The sequence below is a fragment of the Nyctibius grandis genome, chromosome 1, assembly GCF_013368605.1.
Source record: "Nyctibius grandis isolate bNycGra1 chromosome 1, bNycGra1.pri, whole genome shotgun sequence".
Classification (NCBI taxonomy): Eukaryota; Metazoa; Chordata; class Aves; order Nyctibiiformes; family Nyctibiidae; genus Nyctibius; species Nyctibius grandis.
This window is the reverse complement of record NC_090658.1, coordinates 23749991-23772553: the sequence shown is the minus strand read 5'-3', so window position 1 is coordinate 23772553 and position 22563 is coordinate 23749991. Positions and strand designations below refer to the sequence as shown.

Sequence of the window (22563 nt, the reverse complement as noted above, 5' to 3'; positions counted from 1 at the left end):
TGCAGATCAAAATCTGTCAGTAATGATCCCACCAATGACCTTTAACTGCTGCAAATTTCACTGCATGCAGTAAAAAGAACTATGCCAATTTGCACCCATAAGTTTATGGCTTTGTCTTTTCTTTAAGAAGAAATCTATTGAAGAAACTTTCAGTATATAAACACATCTGGAACTTCTATATATAATGCATGTCTGTAGCCATAGCTCGGTAGCTGTTTTCCAGAGAGTTAAAACACTGGAAAGTTACTGCCTTTGTCATTTAAACTCTTTGTATAATCATTTTTCTTTTCATGGTCCAGTAGTTACCATTTGCTTCTTTCTTTGGTCTTTCTAATAGAAATCTTTGTTGCTGTTATTTTCTTCCTTCTTTCTATTGGAAAAAACAGTGTCACAGATCTGTAACTTAAGGTATAGTTGTAAGTCTCAGGGCATAAGTTGTAAGATGAGCAAACAGTATTTTACAGTAAGTTTTATGATTTTCATTTACCATCTGTATACGAGGTGGTTACTAAGAGGAAAGCAACAGACTTTGTGATACACTGTCTGAATCATTCTGTCCCTGAAACAGATGAAAGAATGGCACTGGCTCAGAGAAAAAAAAAGTCATCAGTCATATACAATAGTGTTTATTTATACTGACATATATATACAGAGATATGTGAACTAGGATCTGGTTGTTTTACTCTGATTATACATACTGATGACTGGGGAACTTAAAAAGTCTTCAGCTCCAGCTTCAAATTGTATTATACACAAAGGCACAAGACATGGCTTGCTCCCATCTAGAGACTTGTTCCCTTTCCCTTAAGTTCAAGGTCTGCCAGTTCTCAAAAGAATTTTTTACTAAAAGCTGGCTGCTGCGCTACCTGAGTTATTACCAGGTATTTTACTTCTGAGAATTGGCCCCTAGCCCTGCAACCCTCCTGTATTTTTCAGGACAAAATGAAATGGAACAGGATCTCCAGCTTCCCTCGCTCCCTTCCCTTCCTCTCTTACTGTGAAAAAGACAATATAAAATTCTGGTGCTTGAGCCAGCCTGGCTGCCTTTGGATGCTCCCTCCTGCTGCTGTTATCTAGACCTAGGCAATAAGGCTCCAGTAAATACCAAGTAAACTTGAAATCTTCCTGTTTCCAAGTCTAGGAGACATCTGAGACTAAGGTAATTCATGGTCTGCAAATCCCTTGCCAACACCTTCAAGGCCAATCAAGAGCTTGTGAGCACCTCAACTCAGAGGGAAGATGGCTGATTTAACTTGAACAGCCCCCAACATTCCTTCAGCTTAGCCATCAAAAACAAACATCTGCACACCAAATGCCTCTGTATGTGAATTAAATTTCACTCTGAGTAAAATGGAGAACATATATTTACCTCACTTAACATTGTTCTGTTTAGCAGCAACATAACTAATGGAGTTAAGTTGTGCAATAATGGGGTTTTAAATCTTACGGATGTAAAGTACAGTACTCGCAGATAATAATGAATTATTTTGGCATCCCTTTATAAAGTGATTCCTGAAGTTGTTAGCAGGCAAACTCAGCCAGCATGAGAAAGATGGTACAATTAATGTAAAAACTTTTGTTAGAGGGTTTTAAAGTGTTTTCACAAGCTGACACTAACAGGAAGACTCAATATCCCTTCAAAGCAGGATACATACCTCATTTAAAACTGAACTGTCTGTAGCTTAAAATGCACCAGTTGTTTATGTGCACACAGAAATTCTACAATGGAAAAAAGCTACATCCAAAAATAAGTCTATTTAGCTGAGCTGTAATTTGGCCAGGAAGCCAAAGTTCACGTTGTTATTGAGGAGACACTGTGAGCAACTCACTGAGGAGGTAAAAGTGTTAAATTTATTTCCAGTTCTGTCAGGACATAACTTCATCTTTGTCTTTCATTTCTCAATCTGCTAAATGGAGATAATAATACTTATCCTTCTTTATAAAGCTCTCTGACATCTACAAAGTAAAAGCTCTGATAAAGCTTTATGTATGTATAGTGGTGGTTATTATAGTGATACAGGAATGTTCATCAAAAAACAAAGATGTAGCTGTCCAAATGTCAATAACAACTCACAGTGAGGATGTTATTGTAATGGCATAGGTAATCTCAGCTAAATGTTCAAATCTCTTCTACCAACAAAAGGACAGCATAGGGAAGAGTAGAAAATTTGGACAAATCTCTTCTGTGAAAGTCGATTGACCTGCAGAACAAGCCTAGCCCACTACTTTCAAACCAACATGTTAGAGAATACAGAAAATTTATCTCATCTGAAAGACTTCCTGTAGCTCGCAGAAAATGACCTCAGCTATGCACTAGAGAGTGTCCTCAGCTCTGCGCTTCCAAGGGAATGGGGCAGGGGGGCAGGAGGGTACAACAAAGAAATTGTCGAGTCTCTGCTGAGTTGTAATGAGAAAGGTGCTCTATTAAACTAATCACACTTTGATCATTAAAACTATAGAGCACTTCCCCCCCAAAAATGGTAATTCTAAATTGCACACAAAACATTCTTTGACTATTTCAAACACTCCTCATCACCAAGGTCTTCAGTGTAACATTTCCCTCAGCTTAACCCTTTTTATCCGTACCATATTCCAGAGAGACTCCTTACTACTCAAGTAATAACTGGCAACCAGCAATAATTCTACTGCGAATTTCTCAACAGAAGAGCCATGTATCTATCAGCTTGATATATCGTCTTTAAGATGCAATGTTGCTCAAAAAGCTCCGCTCAAGCTTTAATATGACCCTTAGGGGGCAACCACTCCACTTGCAACCTACTGAATCAACATCTAGCCCAGTAAATCTTCACTTAGCAGGGCAGAAAGTCATGCTTTGTATATGAACAGACTACAAAGGCAGAATAAAATATTTAATCAGATGTCAATTTTAATCAAAGAATTAATAAACAGCCCTGCAAAATAATAAAAACCGAAGACTCTTTCAAGCTGACAATGATATATTGTATTCCAGGTACTCAGGCACATGCAGATGAGTCAAGAAAGATCTGATCCCTGCTCGGCCACTGATGGGCTAAGCAGTCTTTGAAAAGTGTTTCAACTTCTTGTCTCAATTTCCTTCTTAAACAAGATAGGCAGTAGTAGTCAGCTTTGCAAGTATTTGTTTATTTTCGGACCACAAGCATTGTATTAAATGATTGTACATAAATGTTTCCTCCATGTTGAAAGCCTATTTTTCTTAGAGGGATTCATTATATTTATCATAAGGACACATCTGAAATTTAGATTTTCTGAAAGTAGAAGATTATAAGTAGGATTATTAAAAGTGAACTATTATTAGGACAATAAATTATTATTTAGTTATAAAAATGTCTATGTTATTAATCTTTAATAAGAGCAAGAAAAGTCAGTAGAGCTCGATTTGACATCTATCAAATTGGTGTAAACTCACACCAACTTTGAAGTGACACCACTTTTAACAGTGATCAGATATATTGGCCCTGATGTATCCATAATGTCTGCAGACAGGCAGCTAGAAGAGTTTGAAGCTATGTAAATGTAACTCTACAATTTGCCACATCCGCATGTGCAAAATATTTATCACAGATAATGCATTTGCATCTTATCAAAATATTTTTCACACAATGCAAATAACTGCAGGTATTTAACTACAGAGAAGGAAAATAGGCTCTCTACAGTTTGTGTCATAACAGCAAGGAAAAGTTTCAGTCAGACTGCCTTTAGATGAATGTCTTGCTCAGTCATGCCTACTCTCACTCTTTTCCAGGTTCAATTCACAAACCCCATTTCTTTATCTCATTGCAGTGGTTGTTTAGATACTCCTGATTCATTTTCTATTTTAGGTGCCCATACTGAGATCATCACAGTACAGCACTTTTTATGGCAATATGTTCTGCACATTGACATTTGTTTCTCCCGATTTTCCCAGGTATGCCTGTTATCTAGTTGTTTGCACAGTCCAAATAATTCCAGTCATTGCACTCTCCATAATTCTCAACATGGCCATGTGTTTTTGTTTCATTTAACCAAAAGACAGACCATGATGCTGGGCCATATGTCATCACTAGAAGGGCATGCTAGTTATAAACCTTTATCTATTGGCAAAGCAGAAGATTGCTTTTTTTGTTTCTTATCTTCACAGGTTCATTGAAGTTTACTCCGGTTTGGTTTTTAACCCTCTTTTCCCAGTTATCTTTCCTACTCAGTGTAGAGCAAATACACACAGTTGTTCTTGATTTTTCATTTAATATATATGTCCAACCATGTTTTTATCTACCTACTCAACGCCTAAAGAATGCATACAATATTCTCGGATTTTCTTTTTAATTTTATAGTTTCACTGATATGTATTTTCAGTTACAGATATACCTCTATCTAATAATACATAAACCAGGGACAACGCACCCCTTATTCAACACACATCCATGCACTTCGGAACATACAATGTGAAAGGTCCATGGTGGCCTTCTTGCTTGCCCCTCTCTGGCATGTGGGGCTTGGAAAGAAAGGAAGCTTTGGTATGGGAAAAAGCAAGTAAAGAGACATAAAGGACTAACTTAAAGCCTCTGTAAACTTCCCAGTAAATCCGAATCTGTTCACACATCGTGTTTTCTTTTCAGAAGTATAACAAACAGGGTACAGAAGTATCTTGTTCTCTCTTCATGATCTTTCCTGTTTTATACATCTGATCTCTGCTACAATAGTAATTTCATTTGAAAATGAGCAGCTTTGTAAATCTTTTCACTTTTACCATTAATCTTTAATGTTACTTGTACGGCACAATATCACTCGGAAAAATGAAAGTAAGAAGTTGGAAAAATCTAAAATTTATCTTTATCTGGATTGAGTGTATAAGCTCTAACTGAAAATTTCCCCCCACCTGCACTATTTGGTATTCCAAGCTGCAGAGTACAATTTTAGTAGGGCCCTGAAAATCAACTCAGGCTTTACTCCATGACCTATAGACCTGAAGTTTAAGATAATTGTCTTTTGAAATCCCAGTGCAGGCTTACTTATTCCTCATTAATACTGCTTAGTGAAAAACAAAATCAGACCTCCCCCTCCTTTTAATGAACTTTTCATTTCATACAACCTCAACATCTGCAATTCAGATATGGATCTCAAGTAAAATATGTGTAAGAGATGCTCCTTTCCTAAGTGTTATATTTTACTGAGGTCAACACTATAAAAATGTTTTATAGATTTGTCACCTTTACCTTTATATAAGAAGTAACCTGCCTCATGTTAGACAGAAGTTTATCCATGTTACTCAGCAAGAAATTTGCTAAAATCTAAAAGCTACAAAAGAATGCCAATAAGCAATTAGCTGAATGATTAATGATTTTAATACCTGTAATAAAGACATTGGATGGAATTTGTAACTGCCCAGTAAAACCAATTATTCATCAGACTGTTTAAAAGGATGCCTAGCCAATAACTGTCATATCACAAAACTAATGAATCACAGAATCACAGAATCACAGAATGTTAGGGATTGGAAGGGACCTCGAAAGATCATCTAGTCCAATCCCCCTGCCGGAGCAGGATTGCCTAGACCATATCACACAGGAACGAGTCCAGGCGTGTTTTGAATGTCTCCAGAGAAGGAGACTCCACAACCTCTCTGGGCAGCCTGTTCCAGTGTTCGGTCACCCTCACCGTAAAGAAGTTTTTCCTCATATTTATGTGGAACCTCCTGTGTTCCAGCTTGCACCCATTGCCCCTTGTCCTGTCAAGGGATGTCACTGAGAAGAGCCTGGCTCCATCCTCTTGACACTTGCCCTTTACATATTTATAAACATTAATGAGGTCACCCCTCAGTCTCCTCTTCTCTAAGCTAAAGAGACCCAGCTCCCTCAGCCTCTCCTCATAAGGGACATGTTCCACTCCCTTAATCATCTTCGTGGCTCTGCGCTGGACTCTCTCTAGCAGTTCCCTGTCCTTCTTGAACTGAGGGGTCCAGAACTGGACACAATACTCCAGATGCGGCCTCACCAGGGCAGAGTAGAGGGGGAGGAGAACCTCTCTTGACCTGCTAACCACACCCCTTCTAATACACCCCAGCATGCCATTGGCCTTCTTGGCCACAAGGGCACACTGCTGGCTCATGGTCATCCTGTTGTCCACTAGGACCCCCAGGTCCCTTTCCCCTACGCTGCTCTCCAACAGCTCTGCCCCCAACTTGTACTCATACATGGGGTTGTTCTTGCCCAGATGCAGGACTCTACACTTGCCCTTGTTATATTTCATTACATTTCTCCCCGCCCAACTCTCCAGCCTGTTCAGGTCTCTCTGAATGGCTGTGCAGCCTTCCGGTGTGTCAGCCACTCCTCCCAGTTTTGTGTCATCAGCGAACTTGCTGACAGTGCACTCTAATCCCTCATCCAAGTCATTAATGAATATATTGAATAGAACTGGTCCCAGTACCGACCCTTGAGGGACTCCGCCAGACACAGGCCTCCAACTGGACTCTGTCCCATTGACCACCACTCTCTGGCTTCTTTCCTTCAGCCAGTTCACAATCCACCTCACTACCCGATCATCCAGACCACACTTCCTCAGTTTAGCTGCGAGGATGCTGTGGGAGACCGTGTCAAACGCTTTACTGAAATCGAGATAGACCACATCCACAGCTTTACCACCATCTGTCCACCTGGTTACGTCCTCATAAAAGGCTATCAAGTTGGTTAAGCATGACTTCCCCTTGGTGAAGCCATGCTGAGTGCCCCTAATGATCCCCCTATCCTTGATGTGCCTAGAGACAGCACCAAGAACAAGTTGTTCCATCACCTTTCCGGGGAACGAGGTGAGGCTGACCGGTCTATAGTTACCCGGGTCCTCCTTCTTGCCCTTTTTGAAGACTGGAGTGACATTCGCTTTTCACCAGTCCTCAGGCACCTCTCCCGTTGCCCACGACTTAGCAAAGATGATGGAGAGTGGCCTAGCAATGACTTCCACCAGCTCCCTCAGCACCCGCGGGTGCATCCCATCAGGGCCCATGGATTTATGGACGTCCACATTGCTTAATTGGTCCCTGACCCAGCCCTCATCTACCAAGACAGATTCCTCCTCTATCCTGACTTCTTCTGGGGCCTCAGGGGTCTGGGGCTCCTCAGGACAGCCTCCAGCAGTATAGACAGAGGCAAAGAAGGCATTCAGTAACTCCGCCTTCTTTTTATCCTCTGTCTCCAGGGCCCCCACCTCATTCATCAGTGGGCCTACATTGCCCACTAATGAAGAAAAAATACTATGAGGAAAAAACATAAGGATTGGTATTACAAAATCAGGCAGAAACCACAATTAAACAAATAGCTTCTGTGGGTTAATCATGACTCTGGTTACTGGAAAATGAAATATCTCTGTGAAGTATCTTTGAGAAACTATCAGATCTGCCTCTTTTTACTTAGAGGAACAGATGTGGCAAGAGAAGAGGGAACAAGATCCTGTCTATCTTCATGCAATAGCTTCAGCTTCCTGCATGAAGAAGCTTTAGAGATGAATTTCAGGACTTTTTGTTTGTTTGTTTGCTTGGAAAGGAAGAAGGTAAAAGAATTTGACATCATCTTCAAAATCTTGCAGCTTCCCTTACAATTGATATCTGCAGGCAGAGAGCTATGACCAGAGGCAGGTATGCAAGCTTCCACATCGATGGAAACATCTCTGGTGAGAGTCTCGTAGACGGCTGGTGAGGATACACGTGGCTAAACTGAAGTTTCTTTCTTAATGTTGATGGTAGAATTTCAAAGAACCACAGGCTGGCTTTTAAGCTTTTTACTTCATGTTTGAAACTGAAGAGTTCTTGGATACCTCTGGAAATAGGAGATTCCCGAAAGCAACAATAAAAGCAAATTATATCACTGATGGTTGGAAAAAGACCAGGGAAAAAACTTTAAATCTATAAAGCTTAAAGAATAATAGAAGAGCAAAGGGATAGATGTATGGGAATCTTCAACTTCACAGAAGTTTTGCAAAGACAAAGATAATCTCTGTGTCCTGGGAAACAGGGCATACAATAATGGGATTAAACTGCTGCAAGAAAGATTTCAAATCTCCATCAGACTAAAAAAATGTTTTACCAGAAATAAGACAACTTATGGTTTTGAGGAAAGAAGATGCACGAGATGATTTCCTGATGAACTCTTTTTCAGCCTAATAATTCAATGAAGGGGACTCTAACACGACAGAAGATGAAGAAGGAACAAAAAGGAAAAGACATAGAGGTGATGATGTTACAAGAAGCATGTGCCCCAGTAAAGCATAATATGTTGAAAATGAATTTTTAATATTGTTTTATTCTATGACTGAAAGCAAAAGGATAACAGGATATTCAAAACCAGAAAGCAGCATTCTACTTGAACAAGTAGATGTGGTTTCTGCAAATAATTGTTGCTACATCTCCATTCAATGTGGCAAAAGACACCAAGAAAATATAGCAATCTAACTGAATGCTAAAGACAGCGAGCTCTTAGAAAAGATGAGAATGTTCTCATTAAATAAGAAGTCTCCTGGTTCAAATGCTAGCATTATGTGCACTCCTGCAGTATGAATGTGCCAGTGGACTGTTACTCACAGAACTGTCTACCCCACTGGCAGACCACTAAAGTGTTACCAGTTGATGCGTATTTTGACAGAAGCATCACTTTATATATGCCTAAATGGACAGACTGAAGAACAATGCAGGTTAGCAAATAATAGATCTGCAATAAGATTACCTGTAGTTATTTTTAATCCATAAATTTCTCTGAAGTACGCAGAGGATGGTGTGAAATACTACGATTTTTGATGGAATCCAAGCTTGAGAGTGTCCATAAATAGAAAACGGATCTGAGAAGATGACAGATTAGCTGGTGTTAGGGAGCCACTATGCACAGTGGGTGGTACAGTTTTCTTATATTTTGAATGTCCTACAGGTATCTGTGAGATCCAGGTCACTGGACCACCTTTTGGCCATGAAAAAACTGAAGCCATGACAGACATTTCGCCCCTCAAATTCTTTCCTTATTTGCAAAAAGAGGAGGAAAAGAGGTTTCCTCAAACTTTCTGCTCCTAGTAATCCAGGCAATACAGAACTGGATTTGGTTTGCAGCTGCTAATTAACTTCTTTATGCCATATGTGGTAATCACAAAAAACCCTTGTCTCATTGTCAACATCTTTTTACAGGGAAAATGGGAGACAGCTGTTGAGAAAGAAGAAAGTGATTATTCCCACCTACAGTGGTTGTCCCCATCCCTCTCATCTCCTCCACAGACAGCACAAGCAGAAATTCTGACCCTCCGGCATGCCTGGAGGGGACCAGTTCTCTGCCATGGCTCTGCCAAACCACTGCACCCCTTCAAGCTGCCACCTCTTCTCCTTCCCTTTCTGTAACAGAAAAATGTGCATTTACACTGCCACATTTCCAGTTGCATTTACATGTTGTTTTGAAACAAATACTATATAGTACTATGATTTATAAATATAGAGAACATTTAGAAAATCAGTACTGTTGAATACTAAAAGTAAAATCTTAGTTATAAATGAGGAAAAACAATCACCTTACTTTTAAGTACAAATACCCATTGTTTATACCAATAAATAAACCATTTGTCACAGCAGACTCACATATTAAAGGATCAGATGACTTTATCATTACTGGGAATTGCAAGGTTCCAAAGACAAAGGTACCCCCTCCTTGGGCATGAGTATATTTGGATATCTCAGCTGAGGATGTGCCATCATTTATACATCCCATTACAGCTTTGGTTTTGGTTCTAGTCTCCTGATGGTACTGATATAAAACAATACTAAAGCTACAAACATAGCTGGTCTCATTGGATTTCTGATTCTGTGATGTGTTCATAGTATGATATTCCCACAATCGCTGTTCATACACCATTGTTTTCTGCAAGAAGCTTGCAGTTTCTGAAGGATTTTGTGTATTCTAACTTACCTAATCTTCTGAAATATATCTTTATGAAATATATGTATATGACATATGAGAAAAGTAACTAGTTCTTGGATATGTTGTTCATATATCAAAAAGCACCACAGGAGTGCACTAGGGAATATGTTGTCAAAGAAACCATGGAATTTTATCTTCCCATTTCCCATTTTCTCTAAGGTGTACATGCTTATCGCAACAATATCAAAGTGTCTTCTATGTCAATGCACTGAAATAAATATATTCCCACTGAAAGTCACGAAGGAAATTCAGAAATTGGGAGTGTACAAAATCTCATAAACATTACAAACTCTAACTTTATGGACTGGGATTCTCCTTTTTGCTTGCAAGAAGTGTTGTCCACCTAAAGACAATGGAAGTCGTGCCCTTAAAATTCTGAGGAGATAATTCTTTGAAAATTTACCTCTTATAGTTCAATCAACTGTCTTCTAAAATTTTGCTCCCTAGAAGTCTTTTGCAGTAGCAACCATACTCTCACAAATGGAAGTTTAAAAAACATATAATTTACTACTTTGCTCCAATACTCAAGCTATTAAAAATCATATTATCTTTTCCTGTTCACCTGAGTTGGACAAAGCTGATAACAAAAATATCAAAGCAACAATACTTACTAAGTAGAAACTCTGGTTTGTGTGTTATCTTAACCTGCTTCTCAATTCACTCTAAGGCATTCAAAGCATATAGCCTTTGAAATAGCCTATTCTCCCTAGTTTTTTTCTGCAAAGTACAGCATATATCAGGTTCAGACAAAATACCAAAAATGACTGTATATTTTATTAAAAGCCTATTTTTTCCTCTCTCTCTTTCTAACAGAAGTCTAATTTAGTTGTTGTTCCCTTAGGTACAAAGTACACAGTTCATAATTCATTTGATATAAAATGTCAGTTTAGATTTTTGCACTTCTTTGATAAATGAGAAAAAACATGTACATTTCAATTTCCTTCTATGAGGCTTTACTAGCAGAATCCCCCCTCCCATCGTGCTGCTCAAAGACCTTTGTGTTAAATTAAACATCAAGATTCAGAAACTGTAGGGAATGATATTTCCAAGACATACAGTACAAATATATGAGACTGGGAAAAAAGGTAATGATTTTTCCTACCAGTAAAGTGATCTCTCCCAAAGAGCATCTTTGATCCTTGAATTAGTTCTCAGTTATAATTTAATATATCAAAACTGTCAGCAGCTTTCCTTACATTTAGACATAAAGTGTTATAGTCAGCTCAACAAAGAGCAAAATACAACATTCAGAGGCTTGCTCCCGTCCCAACATGTGCTTGTGACTCTAAAATCCGTCAATATTAATGGGGAAAATCTGTGTACATCAAAAGAGACGGCAGAGAATTTAATTGTATCTGTCATCATTAACAGTATGGAGTGTTTTTTCCTATATAACCAAATCCTGCCATTGATCAACATGCAAAACTCTCAGGGGGGTAATCTGCACAATGGCAAAGAGCAGAATCAAAAAATTAGTTCTGGAAATAAAACTATTATAATTAGGAAAATAACAACAAAACACTGCATATTATTCTTTTATGTAACACACAAGGCCGAGGCCGACAAATCTGAACTATCACATTTATAGAGTAACCAAGAATTCTTACCACTTCTCAAAATTGTCAACTGTAACACTATGGCTGTCACTTCATGTTACAGTCTGGTTCAACAGCTGCAGCATCAATAAATTAAGCTGTATTAGAAAACAGCAATAGGATCACATTCTGATGCTCATGCTGAGTATCAGCACTGATGAACAACATACGTCCAGATCCACAAATGCCCAGAACTCAGGACCTGTGCCTCTTGCCTCCTTTGCTGCTGACATGGACGCTGCCTCACCCTGACCAGAGAAGTGTCTTTAGTCCTGGGTTACAATAGTGCCTGCTCTGTCTTCTCCCCCAGTGAATAAGTATTTTTATTTTTTATTATTTTTCCACAGTAGTAGAGTTTCAACAGGATAGATGGGCAGTATTCAGCCCTCCTTGCTTACGAACCCAGAGATTAGTATGCTGCCCAGCAAGTGGGAGATGGGAATGTTAGTCACTTTAGGATGAATAATCCAGATCTCCTTTATTCAGCCAGTGGTTTAACAGAGATTAGCTATGACAGAATATGAAAGGTGACACCTCCGTTCCACATAACTGTGGTGAAAATCCCTAACTGCTTTTATGGATTGGCCACCTACTAAAAATAGCACTTCAATTGACAGAAATATGATCCAGGTTTTATCCACTGAAGCAAAATATTTAATATTTAAGGTGAATAAAAAGCAATTCAGACAAGCCTATTCACACATGGAAATAATCCATGCAAAACATACAGCTGACTTATCTGATGAATAGGGTAAAAGGATTACAACCTTTTATACCTAACCCGTCCACACAGGAATGTTCGTACAGCATTATTAAGTAGCTACTCATCAGTTAATGTCCCGTTCTAGATACTTTTAACAAATAAACCATTTATATGAATTAACTCTCGGCTTCATTTCCTCAGGTAATGCTGAACGCATAAATCTACTAGAAGTGATGGAAGTGTGTCAACATAGAACAATGAATGATCTGTTCCCAAGTATTTTTACTGAAAAGACCTGGTTATTATATTTATATAATGTTGTCCTGGTTTGGCCTAAACCAGGCCGATTTTCCTTTCAGTGATTTTTACTTTCAGCTAAGTCTCCTCTAACTAACTGCATGTTTTTGCAGACAGTGTCTGCTTCCAGGACTGATAACGCTCGAAGTTTGTAGTTATCACTGAGGCACCGGTAGGGATGTTGTGCAGAAAGGCTCTTGCTGTACTTATTCTTGAGAGAAACCAAGGTCACTGCTGAATTCCTCATTGCTTACGAGTGAAGAGCCGAAGGGGGGTCGCAGCTGCAGTGGGGAGCAGACAGGGCAGGTGACCCAAAATTGACCAACGAGGGTATTCCATCCCATACACGTCATTCTCGGTATAAAGTGGAGGGATCACGAGGGTCTCGCTCTCTTTCTGCTATGGCCGGTGTCCAGGGAGGACTCCGTCTGTTTTCCTGCTGCCCCCGATCCCGATCCGTGCGTTCCTGAATCCAGCTCTCGACCATCGCTAGGCCCAGGCTGGGCCTTCCCGGAGCCTGCCCTGCAGTGCCGGTGGTGACGTGGCTGACTTCAGGGGAGTTCAATCTTGGTTTTGTATATATATTTGTATATATTTGATTATTTCTATTATTATTATTATACTTTTTTTTCATTATTATAGTTTATTAAAACTGTTTTAATTTTCCAACCCAGAAGTCTCTCTCCCTTTTCCCTTTCCCTTTCCCTCTGGGGGGAGGGGGGGGGGGGATAACAGAGGGCATCTGCCACAGGTTTAATCGCCAGCCCAGCTTTAAACCGTGACAGATTTATTGGTGCCCAACGTGGGGCTCGAGAGAAGCTCCGACAGGTTGCTCTGATAAGTCGAATCCCAGCTCCAGTGGGAGGAGACCCGGAGAGCTCAGCCAAGAGAGTATCAGATTTCTTCCTTTGAGATTTACGAGGGGTTGGAAATTAAAACAGATAGCTAAGATGATAATGTTATTTGTGAGCCTTGTGTTACCTCTTTTCTTTATAAAGCTTGTTTTAGAGTTATGTGTAATGATACCTTACTTGCCGTATGCGCTGTGTGTTAGTGCTTTCATGTGGTTTAACAGGGCGTGCTGGTCGAAATGTGTCTTTTTGGTATGGGTTTTGATACTGATTTATGTCATGATAAACCGGGCAGTTATTATTCCGATCTCTTATCTCTATGATACAATGATGGGCAGCTTTAATCGCGAATCCGTAGCTGCGCACACCGGGCGTCTTTTAACTGATTTTGATAGTATCTGCTCCTTTTTTGCCAAGCTGATTCCTGCAAAATTCGAACAGGGCATGTCGTTATTTTCGTGTGTCCTGAATGCATTACTGGTGTGCTATGTGATTAGATGTCAGTGCAGCAACAGCGGGAGGTATCATGCTGCCCCTGTAACCAGGAGAAAACACCGAAAGAAATCAGCTAGTAAAGTGAAGGATGATGACTCAGAGGCTTCTAAGGCAGAGCCAGCACGGGACCCAGGTGAGGGCCCTTCTCAGTCAGAGTCAGGGCCTGACACAGAGGGGGGTTTCCTTGATCGTCTTTTTAAAGAAGGCCCATTACACAAGAAGGACAAGAAAGGTCCTTCTAAAGCAGAACAATCACAGGAGGACTCGGACTCGGAAGTAGAGATAACCTACCACTCCTTATCCCTGAAAGAACTGCGAAATATAAGAAAAGATTTTAGTCGTTATGACGGTGAGCCAATAATTACCTGGTTGCTCCGATGCTGGGATAATGGGGCAGATAGCATAGAATTGGATGGCAGAGAAGCCAGACAGTTGGGATCCCTGTCCAGAGATGGTGGTATTGATAAGATGCTTCCAAGAAGGTCGAACAGTATCAGTCTCTGGAGGCGACTCTTGTCAGCTGTAAAGAGCAGGTATCCCTATAAAGATGATGTTATGAGCCACCTAAGCAGATGGACCACTATAGAAAAAGGTATTAACTACCTTAGAGAACTAGCTGTGCAAGAGATCATTTATAAACACCCTCAGGACATTGTAGATCCTGTAAATCCTGATGAAGTGGAACGCAACCGATCCATGTTCCGGAAGGTTGTGAAGAGTGCTCCACCAACACATGCCCCTACATTGTCAATATTAGTCTGGGGAGAAGATGCTATGGCACGACCTAGTGTGGGCGAAATGGCTAACTATATGCGACAGTATGAAGATAGTATTTCTTCCCCACTGCAGGCCCGTGTCTCGGCTGTGGAAAAACTGACTAAGGAAAACAAAGACTCATTGAAACAACTGTCAGACAAACTGTCCAGGATCGAGAATAAACTTGACTCTCTACCTACACAGGCCCGCGTTGCAGCCTTTAGGAGGCAACACCCTCCTACTGGACCGGCTCAAAGGAAACGGAACACGTCACGAGGTATCCTGTGGTTTACCCTGCGTGATTATGGGGAGGACATGAATAGATGGCATGGACAACCTACCAGTACCCTACAGGCACGAGTACGTGAGTTGCAAGCTAACAGAAATACCAGAGAGAATTTTTCTAGGAGGATGGCTGCTCCAGTTACCAATGAGCAGGACTCCAGTCAGGGTAGATGGGCCTCAAATCCTTTTTTTCCAAGAGTGAATAGGGGAAATGAAGGTCCAATCCCCGTGAGCAGCACGAATCCAATCTTTAATTAGAGGGGCCCTGCCTCTAGCCAGGAGGAGGAGAGGGATAACTGGATTTATTGGACTGTGTGGATTCGATGGCCTGGCACATTAGAACCACAAAAGTATCGAGCCCTGGTAGACACTGGTGCACAGTGCACCCTCATGCCATCGAATCATAAAGGGACAGAATCTGTCAGTATTTCGGGAATAACAGGGGGATCTCAAGAGTTATCTGTATTGGAGGCCGAAGTGAGCCTAACTGAAAATGAATGGAAAAAGCACCCCATTGTGACTGGTCCAGATGCTCCGTGCATCCTTGGCATAGACTACCTTAAGAAAGGGTATTTTAAGGACCCAAAAGGGTATAGATGGGCCTTTGGTGTAGCAGCTGTAGAGACTGAGGACATTAAACAGCTGTCTACCTTGCCTGGCCTCTCAGAGGATCCTTCTGTTGTGGGGTTGCTGAAAGTTGAAGAACAACAGGTGCCAATTGCTACTGCCACGGTGCACCGACGACAATATCGCACCAATCGAGACTCCCTGATCCCCATTCATAAACTGATTAGACAATTAGAAAATCAAGGAGTGATTAGCAAGACTCGCTCACCCTTTAATAGTCCTATATGGCCAGTGCAAAAGTCTAATGGAGAATGGAGATTAACTGTGGACTATCGTGGCCTAAATGAAGTTACGCCACCATTGAGTGCTGCCGTGCCAGACATGCTAGAACTTCAATACGAACTGGAGTCAAAGGCAGCCAAGTGGTACGCCACTATAGACATTGCTAATGCATTTTTCTCTATTCCCTTGGCACCAAAGTGCAGGCCACAGTTTGCTTTTACCTGGAGAGGTATCCAGTATACCTGGAATCGACTGCCCCAGGGGTGGAAACACAGTCCTACTATTTGCCACGGACTGATTCAGACTGCACTAGAAGAGGGTGGAGCTCCAGAACATTTGCAATATATTGATGACATCTTTGTATGGGGTGATACAGCAGCAGAAGTTTTTGACAAAGGGGAGAAAATAATTCAAATTCTTCTGCAAGCTGGTTTTGCCATAAAAAGAGGCAAGGTCAAGGGGCCTGCCCGGGAGATCCAGTTTTTAGGGATTAAATGGCAAGATGGGCGTCGCCAGATCCCGATAGAGGTGATCAACAAAATAACAGCTATGTCCCCACCAGCTAACAAAAAGGAAACACAAGCCTTCTTAGGCGTTGTGGGTTTCTGGAGAATGCATATTCCAGATTACAGCCAGATTGTACGCCCTCTTTATCAGGTGACCAGAAAGAAAAATGATTTTCAGTGGGGCCCTGAACAACAACAGGCTTTTGAACAGATTAAACAAGAAATTGTGCATGCAGTAGCCCTTGGACCAGTCCGTATGGGACAAGATGTTAAAAATGTGCTCTACACCTCAGCTGGGGACAATGGTCCTACCTGGAGCCTCTGGCAGAAAGTGCCAGGGGAGACTCGAGGTCGACCCCTAGGATTTTGGAGTCGAGGATACAAGGGCTCTGAGGCCAATTACACCCCAACTGAAAAAGAGATACTGGCAGCATATGAAGGAGTTAGAGCTGCCTCAGAGGTAATTGGTACTGAAGCACAACTTCTCCTGGCACCCCGATTACCAGTACTAGGCTGGATGTTCAAGGGTAAGGTTCCTACTACTCATCATGCAACTGATGCTACATGGAGTAAATGGATTGCATTAATTACACAGAGGGCTCGAATAGGAAACCCTAATCGCCCAGGAATCTTAGAAGTGATCATGGACTGGCCAGAAGGCAAAGACTTCGGAATGCCACCAGAAAAGGAGGTGACACGTGCTGAAGAAGCCCCACCGTATAATGAACTACCAGAGGATGAGAAGCAGTATGCCCTGTTCACCGATGGATCCTGCCGTCTTGTAGGAAAGCATCGGAAGTGGAAAGCTGCTGTATGGAGTCCTATACGACGAGTCACAGAAGCCACAGAAGGACAAGGTGAATCAAGTCAATTTGCAGAGGTAAAAGCCATCCAGCTGGCTTTAGACATTGCTGAACGAGAAAAGTGGCCGAGGCTGTATCTTTATACTGACTCATGGATGGTGGCAAATGCCTTGTGGGGGTGGTTAAAGCAGTGGAAGCGAAGCAACTGGCAGCGTAAAGGTAAACCTATTTGGGCTGTTGAACTGTGGCAAGATATTGCTGCTCGGCTAGAGAAACTAGTCGTGAAGGTACGTCATGTAGATGCTCACGTACCTAAAAGTCGGGCAACTGAGGAACATCGAAACAACCAACAAGCAGATCAGGCTGCTAAAGTGTTCCAAATAGATTTGGACTGGGAACATAAAGGTGAACTATTTTTAGCTCGGTGGGCTCATGACACTTCAGGTCATCAAGGGAGAGATGCAACATACAGATGGGCTCGTGACCGAGGGGTGGACTTAACTATGGACTCTATTGCACAGGTTATCCATGATTGTGAAACATGCGCCGCAATTAAGCAAGCCAAACGGTTAAAACCTTTGTGGTATGGGGGGCGGTGGTTGAAATATAAATATGGGGAGGCCTGGCAAATTGACTACATCACACTCCCTCAGACCCGCCAGGGTAAACGTTATGTACTTACCATGGTGGAGGTGACCACCGGATGGCTGGAAACATACTCTGTGCCCCATGCCACTGCCCGGAACACTATCCTGGGCCTCGAAAAGCAAATCTTGTGGCGACACGGCACACCAGAGAGAATTGAGTCGGACAACGGTACTCATTTCAAAAACAGTCTCATAGATAACTGGGCCAAAGAGCATGGCATCGAATGGGTATATCACATCCCCTATCATGCACCAGCCTCTGGGAAAGTTGAACGGTATAATGGGCTGTTAAAAACTACCCTAAAAGCAATGGGGGGTGGAACCTTTAAAAACTGGGATAAGCATTTGGCACAAGCTACCTGGCTAGTTAACACCAGAGGATCTATCAACCGAGCTGGCCCTGCTCAGTCAGACCTTTTACATACAATAGAAGGGGATAAAGTCCCTGTGGTGCATGAAAGGAATCTGTTGGGAAAAACTGTCTGGGTTCTTCCTGCTACGGGCAAAGGTAAACCCATTCGTGGGATTGCTTTTGCTCAAGGACCTGGATGTACTTGGTGGGTGATGCTGCAGGATGGTGGAGTCCGATGTGTCCCTGAAGGTGATCTGATCTTGGGTGAGAATACTTAATTCTGAACTGCATGATGTTAATTGCTGCATAATACTAACAGTGTTCATAAGTGTCTTTTAGGTTGAAGCAGTGGTGATGAGACCGGAGCTAGCTGCAAGTGGCGTCCAGTAACCTCCTCGAGACTGACATCTTTAACCTGCAACCCGTGGGCACGAACTGTGACAAAGCTCATATCATCTCTCCTACCCTGGGAGACTCCTAGCCAGATGGAAAACCCACAATCCTGAACTAAATGAACTTGATGAACTTTTTTTTTGTATAGAGATGAATCATAAACTAATGTTATCTGTATATATTTTAAAATGAAAAGTTAGTGGTGATCTGAGTATGACGTGAATGGTATGGAATAAGGGGTGGAATGTCCTGGTTTGGCCTAAACCAGGCCGATTTTCCTTTCAGTGATTTTTACTTTCAGCTAAGTCTCCTCTAACTAACTGCATGTTTTTGCAGACAGTGTCTGCTTCCAGGACTGATAACGCTCGAAGTTTGTAGTTATCACTGAGGCACCGGTAGGGATGTTGTGCAGAAAGGCTCTTGCTGTACTTATTCTTGAGAGAAACCAAGGTCACTGCTGAATTCCTCATTGCTTACGAGTGAAGAGCCGAAGGGGGGTCGCAGCTGCAGTGGGGAGCAGACAGGGCAGGTGACCCAAAATTGACCAACGAGGGTATTCCATCCCATACACGTCATTCTCGGTATAAAGTGGGGGGATCACGAGGGTCTCGCTCTCTTTCTGCTATGGCCGGTGTCCAGGGAGGACTCCGTCTGTTTTCCTGCTGCCCCCGATCCCGATCCGTGCGTTCCTGAATCCAGCTCTCGACCATCGCTAGGCCCAGGCTGGGCCTTCCCGGAGCCTGCCCTGCAGTGCCGGTGGTGACGTGGCTGACTTCAGGGGAGCTCAATCTTGGTTTTGTATATATATTTGTATATATTTGATTATTTCTATTATTATTATTATACTTTTTTTTTCATTATTATAGTTTATTAAAACTGTTTTAATTTTCCAACCCAGAAGTCTCTCTCCCTTTTCCCTTTCCCTTTCCCTCTGGGGGGAGGGGGGGGGGGATAACAGAGGGCATCTGCCACAGGTTTAATCGCCAGCCCAGCTTTAAACCGTGACATATTTATATAATGTATTGTTCGAAATCGAGCAGCCTAATCGATTAAAAGTCTTAGAAACACCATCACATTTTATTCAAACCCAAACCAGGCTGACTGTGTTTTGCCTTATATGCCACAAGACATGTCACAGCATTTACTCCAATTTGCACATACAAGTCACCATATGTTGAGGTAAAGGAAATACCTCAGCAATACTCACTCTCTACAATACATATTTTCTTCAACCTTTTGACAAAGAGTAAAGAGGCAGGCTAAACTTCCTCCTCTTTGTTCGTTTTTCAGACATAAACTGAAAAGGCTAAATCTTTATCACAGAAAGTCTGCAGCTGCTTAATTCAGATTACAACCATCAGGAACATCCTGTTGAATTTTTTTGGACAGCACTATCAATTTCTTACGAATAACCCTCTCAAATAGGATTCTTAGTATGTAAGAGCACTCACAACTTCGATAGAAGGAATAAAATAGAGAAAAGAGAAGAATTCTGTCTGTATATAATGCCATCTCTTTACTCATTCAACTTTTCTTTCTACATGTTCTATTAGAGCTGATTAGATAATCTAAAGTCAGTCAACCTGAATTCATGTATTTTCTATGTACACAGTGGCCGCATTCAATTGTGGTGACACCCTTCATGGAGATGCAATCCCCCAATCTAAGCTGAGGGACAAGAAGAGAGGCTGACAAACTTTCTGACATGTATATTATACTTTTCAGCACATGGATGAATATAAAAATATCTTTTTACCTTTCCTTGCCTGTTTGTCTATCTATCTGTAAAACGGGAATAACAATCCTCAGTCACTTCAGAAGCCTACTGGAAAGCTGAATTAGTAAATATTTGTAAAAAACACAGAAGTAAATATGTCAGTATACAAATAGTAAGTATTAATACAATTCAATACTGGGTGCATCCCACTGTAACATGAAATACTTTAATTCCTTTTCTCTCTTATTTTACTAACCTGGAATTAATCTAAGAGTATAATATTTCTCTGTCAGAAGAATAAATAAGACCTGCATACAGATCCAAAGAAAAAAAGACCAAAATTCAGCATGTATGCATGAACATGCATATACTAATATATCATATACATATTTGTGAGTGTGCACCTGCATATGCATGCAGACACAGAAATAAATGTTCAGAAAGAAAAGCACAGTGAGGAAAAACAGTCAAATGTTAGGAATCACTAAAGACTATAGACTCGTAGTTGCCTTTGTTGTAAGAAAGAGGGTAGCATACAACAGCACTGCATTTTGGGACACCAGAAGAAAAATGGTGACTCTAATGACTGAGTCTCACTCAACTTCCCTTTTCTCTTCCTTCCTCTCTTTATAGAGAAGCTTATTTCTCCTTAGGTACTCGTCAACTAGCCCAAAGATAATGACATAGATGTGACATAATGAGGAGCACTACACTAGGAAAAAGTAGGTAAAAGTCAAACTTAAAACACCACCAGAACAAATAGTTAACTATATGGAGAAAAAAAAAAATAATTCTGCAAAGTGTTTTAAAAATTCAGATACAAATTTTAAGATTTTTTAAATTCAATTTCAGATCTGTTTCCAAACTACACAGAAAACTCCCAAATAGGCATTAATAGGAGTTATTTTTTAACCATAAAGGAAACCAGCAAAAAAAGCAAAAGCACTTTTATGGCCATGATGTTTAAGAAAGATCATCTCTGTTTTTTTTCCCAGCTAAAGAGATGAAAAGAGTAGTGATTTGATTCCCTCTACATTTCACCCTCAGCAAGATCTTAAGAGACCCTTAATTTCCCCCACCTTAAGCTTTTTTTTTTTTTTTCCCCAATATGGAAAGGTGATGAATATGTAACAGAGTGACAGAACTTTGCTGGAGGCTTACAGAGTTCTTTGCAAACAGAGGAACTTCAAAGCTTCCTCAACTGGGCAAAGTAGCTCAAAAAAAACTTTCCCACTTTACTCAAGTGCTTCATGATCAGCAGGCTAACTTCCATAATCTAGATGCTTCAAGTGCAGAAAATACAGAATGAAATTACAAAAAAAAAAAAAAACCAAAACCCAAACTCACAGACATTTGCCTTTGCTCATAGTTAATGAAAATGCCATTTTATTCTGTAAACTATAGGGGCAGAAGTTGTCAAAAATAAATATAATAAAAGTGAGCTTTTTTAGAAAAGCAGTGCAAATCATAGTAGCAAAGTAACATAAAAATTGATACAATTCCTAATACTTGCATATATCTGGAAAACGGTTCAAAAGACAAAATTCATGGTGTGATTTTTCAAATATCTTCTGTATGTTTTCACCAGGAATTTCAATGTAATTTTATTGCAGAATTCCTTCAACACAAGAACCTAATTTCATTCATAAAGAATGTTGACTTTAATTAGAGTACTGAACAGTCTAGTTCAGATTTACACAGAAGGAAAAAAAAACCAACCATGAATAGGCTTAATATTATATAAAAATTGCATACTTCATCTAAATTGTGTCCTTTTTTACTTACAATTGAAATTGGTCTGAAATAGGTTTATGTGATGGTAGGTAATCATTTTAAATAATGACCTGCTGCTAAATTCCACAGCAGCAGATTTTTCCCACTTTTATATATACTTCTGTTTTTCAGAAGTACAATCATGCTGTAGTTTTCTGGCGTGAAATCTGCTCTACCACAGATTTCTTCCAAGAGATCTTAAGTACCACCTGGATCTCATGCTAAGGCTAAGGTTTTGGAAAGACCTGGAGTGAGACCTCTACAATGAGGTTAATTGCCTGCTTATAGATGATCAATTGGCTATTTCAAGCTGCTGCACAGTTCTCCCTTTCTCATCTGGCACTCCCGAAGCAAGTAAAAACATCCATGTTCTTCTAGCCAACTAAAATTGCAGCTTTGATCTTGCCCTAATGGTTTCATACAGCTCCAGAAGACAGAAAGCAACCTAAGAGCTGATAAATACAGGTGTCCTATGTCTGGAGCATGGAAACAGCAGAGCTGTAACTATGGGAGATCTGTCTAGCCCCAAAAGGAGAGGGTACAGGGGCAAAGGGAAGGAGGCAATCAGAAGGAAAAAAAAAACACAATTGGAGTGTCATTGCCTTCTGGCACTCTCCAGTT

The 22563-nt window shown here is 40.8% G+C and overlaps 1 protein-coding gene across 1 annotated transcript in view; it reads right to left on the bottom strand.

Moving 5' to 3' along the window:
* The window catches only part of USH2A (usherin), a 419339-nt gene that overhangs the window by 141076 nt on the left and 255700 nt on the right, over positions 1–22563 (bottom strand). The gene's annotated exons all lie outside the window — the stretch shown is intronic.